This window comes from Paramormyrops kingsleyae, unplaced genomic scaffold, assembly GCF_048594095.1.
Source record: "Paramormyrops kingsleyae isolate MSU_618 unplaced genomic scaffold, PKINGS_0.4 ups159, whole genome shotgun sequence".
NCBI lineage: Eukaryota > Metazoa > Chordata > Actinopteri > Osteoglossiformes > Mormyridae > Paramormyrops > Paramormyrops kingsleyae.
Genome location: NW_027326097.1, coordinates 53,246 through 57,320, shown reverse-complemented (window position 1 = coordinate 57,320; position 4,075 = coordinate 53,246). Strand labels below are relative to the sequence as shown.

General features: G+C 39.7%; 1 long non-coding RNA gene across 1 annotated transcript; it reads left to right on the top strand.

The window, feature by feature from the left end:
- Window positions 1-790: 790 nt before the first annotated feature.
- Window positions 791-3,167, top strand: LOC140587205 (uncharacterized). Its single transcript, XR_011988947.1, has 2 exons — window positions 791-1,946; window positions 2,902-3,167. It is a non-coding gene; the product is annotated as an uncharacterized lncRNA (long non-coding RNA).
- The last annotated feature ends 908 nt before the right edge of the window (window positions 3,168-4,075 follow it).

Sequence of the window (4,075 nt, the reverse complement as noted above, 5' to 3'; positions counted from 1 at the left end):
CAGTGTTGCGTGCTGTACTGTTAGCAACAGTGATTTCAGCATTGCTCATGACGGTTTAAACGACTGTAAAATGCATGTTGAGGTGAGTTTAACAAGTGTCATTTCATGTGCTGTATTATTCAGGTCTACACTAGTTAGACACTTGGTTAGTTGCCAATGCTGTCATGAAAGACTCCTTGAAGACTTTTGTAACGTAGCAATGGAATATAATTAAGGAATTTGCATAAATGGTAAAATAATCTACTTATATTATTGTCAAAATAATACATAATATTGACCTTCGTAATTTAGTGCGCTGACTAGAGGAAATTAATGAAGAAATTAAACTGTGAAATCAAGTTTGTTGAAGTTACATCTCACTCCTTGTCGGGCGGTTGGGGGCACCTCACTGAACTGAGTTTTTGCAGGTTGGGATGTCTGAATTATTCTACCTTAGGGAAGGGAGGGGGTCCTGGCTGTGAAAGTTGGGGGGGCGGCTGCAGACGATCTCAGAGGCAAACTGCTGTCCACCCAAAAATGCAGGCCCCTCATGTAAGATCACATCCACCCAAATGTTCCAACCCCAGAGGCAAGCTGCTTTCAACTCAACCCCCTGACCCCAGAGGTAAGCTCACTTCCACCCAAAGACCCTGATCACAGAAGTAAGCTGACATTCACCCAAACCCCCAGCCCCCAGAAGGAAGCAGCCATCTATCTAAACAACCTACCCCCAGAGGTAAGTTGACATCCATCCAACTGCCTTGATCCTAGGCGAAAGCTGCCCCGGTACGTCTAGGTGGTGACACTCCATCCTACAGGGTTCACGTGATGCACTTTCCTGAAGCACACAGAGGACACTTCGGGTTTTAGGTAAGTGTGCTTTGTTTTTCTGTGTGTGTGTTTTATTTGGTATGGATTTTATTTAATGGCACGTAAAGATTTTATTGAGCACTGTTTTGGTTGATCACTGTAGCACTTATTCATCAATATTAACATTATTAACATTTATTAGCATTTTATTTGATCTGTTGTGCTGTTTATTGTGCGATTAACCTATTTCATTCCCAAGCTTACTGATTTTATGTGTTTTGGGAAGGTGTATGATGCCGTTTTAGCCCGACCCTTGTGCAGAGTAGGGCTGCACGATATTGGAAAAAAATTACATTGCGATATTTTTTTCCAAACGATATATATTGCGATATTGAGAGCCATCAATCCAGGCTAAAGTCAATAATTACCAATAATTACATATTAATAATTTCACTAATAAGCAAGCTTCATTACAAGTGACAAAAAGGTTACTTAATATTTTATTCCAAAATTCGAACATTTCTGTAAACACAAAAGCAGAACACATTTTTAAATAAAACAGCAGCTTTACACCAACCCCCCTGATTGATTTACAACAATATAACTTAAAATAAATATATTTTTTATAAAACAACTTATAAGCATTTTGGTTCACAATCTTTTAAGTCAACTTTTCTTAGCCAAAGTGCCAAAGTAAAACAGTGTTGGTGTTGGTCATCATAATCATGGCTAAATATATGAAATAAACAAAATGAAATAAAATTTTTAGATATTTTGTATTAAATCTTCTAAACAGATTAGAGAACATATTCCTGTAAACAGAAAAGCTGAACACATTTAAACAGCAGCTTTGCAACACCAACCCCCCTGATTTTTTCATAACATAACTTAAATATATATTTTTTTATTTGCTTTGCTAACTCAAGGTTTTTAGCTAAGAATACAAGTCTATCAACTAGAGGTCGACCGATATATCGGGCCGATATTTAGCATTTTTTAATGTATCCGCATCGGCCGATATCCGAGTGCACTACGCCGATTTTCAGACAGGCACGTCTGCGGGCAGCCCAGTGTTATTGTTGCTGTGGAACACGTGACCCATGCTGCCTTGTGCAGGGCCACAGCCAGAAGTTTTGGAAGAGTCCTGGGATAAAACGGTAAGGCTTATATTCTGATCTTTCAATGACCTGTTTATTTAAGTAGTTTGCTATGAAATGTTGCTTTAAAAGAAAACGCGAATTACCCTATTGGGAACTGGGGTAATGATAATGAGCCTTCAACCAACTGTAGCTTACAGGTAACATTAAGGATCATTGATTCTAATAGAGTTCGTTTTGTGCGCTTATTGGTGGGCTCACAGACGTTTTTTAATCGTTAAAAATCATTTTAGTTGTTAACATTTTAATTATTACCATATCAGCCCGATGTTATCAGTTATGTTTTTTTTCTTGTGTCGGAGAGTTTCACTCTGTGAGTGTGTGGGGCGGAGCAGGCAGCTCTCAAATACTGCAGCGTGTGTGAGAGTTGCGTTACTCTGCCCTGATCACAGACAGCGACGTCCTCGGGAGACACAGAGCTGCTAAGAACAATGCATGGCGGAGAAAAGTGTTTGTTCGAAAGCCTGGTTACCATTTACTTGAGCTGATGCTGACAATGGTCCTTCTGTGCAACTTTTTTTCATTTGAGACCGGAGATTCAAACAATTTGTCAGACGTCTAGATAAAAAGTGCATGACTTTGCGCAGTTAGTTTCCTCATTAAACATGTCTGTCCTTTATACGGGCTTATACGTAGACAACGTCACAATCACTAGGGGCTTATGTTGTCCTTGCATACAAGGCTGTGCAATACGACAGTTATTTTATTTTATTTTCCGGGATCACTAGATTCTGATTGTGAATTTGGCTTTAAGCTATCTGTCTGCTAACAACAGAAACAACATGTTAGTGTACACTACTCATCATACCATGATGCACTTAGTGTTTTTTTTTTCTTCAAAATGTATTAGAGTGTAATTGTTTTAATGTGCATGGAATACTGGAATTGTAGAATGAATTGAAGATGAAGGTACTATAATAAAAATTCTAACCTTGCATTTATTCTTCTGTTTTAGTAATTGCTGTCTGATGGCTGAACAAAAATCTAATCCTGTATGGCAGCATTTCACAAAGCCAACACCAGGAAAAGCCAGGTGCAATATCTGCAGCAGACTGGTGAGCTTGGGAGCTGAAGAATGAGTTTGCTGCTAAAGAGATTCTGATGCTGCTATCTTTATTGTTTATAAGTTTAAGTTGTTTATAAGTTGTATTGTGTTTTTGTTATTTAAGTTTATATTTAAATTTACACAAGTCAGTATTCAGTAAATGCTAAGTTGAGAAATTTTGTGTATCGTTTGTTATTATTAATGTGATATTTTATCATGCAAATGGAGGGGAAAACGTCCAATTTTCGGCCAAAAAATATCGGCAGCATATATCGGCCATCGGCTGACCCTGACTCCTAAATATCGTCATCGGCATCGGCTATTGAAAAACCCATATCGGTCGACCTCTACTATCAACCTTTGCAGGCTTGAGACAGGTTCGTTGGCAAGTGACGATGTTGCCACTAGTACTGAAAAGTCTCTCTGACGGCGAGCTTGTCGCAGGAATACACAGGTTTTTGCGGGCAAGTCTGGCGAGATGAGGAAAGCTTAGTTTGTGTACTTTCCACCATGCAAGTGGATCCTCCTCTTTGTCTATTGGAGGTGTTAGCAGGTAAGTGTTTAGCTCTGCTTCCAAAGCATCCTTTAGGGTCAGAGAGGAATCACCCTTTGCTTCAGTTTCTCTCTGTTTAAAGAAGCTTCCCAATGACTTCTTTGCTTTCTTTGCCTGGGGTGCACTGGTAACGTTGGGCTCCACGTCAGTGCTGCAGCTTGATTTCTCCTGGCATTCCATCATCTGTGATACCACTCTGGCCTTAACTTGGGTCTTCTTGTCTGCACTGATGAAGTCTATCTTGAACCGGGGGTCCAAAAAATATGCCATATCTAGCAGCTTCTGAGTATCATCATCTTCGTATTTCTCATTGAGGTAGTCCAGCATCTTCATCTTTATGTTCTTGGTCAGGTCTGTGTCTTCCTCTCGCATTTCCAGTAGTGAAGTGTTGAAGAGCTGAAAAACTGGCTTTACAAAGGAGACACTGACGTATTCATCGCCTGAAAGTGCATCAGTGAAATCCAGCATTGGGCCCAGTGACTTGCTTACAGACTCCAGCACATCTATATCTTGCCAGGTTGGAATTAGATG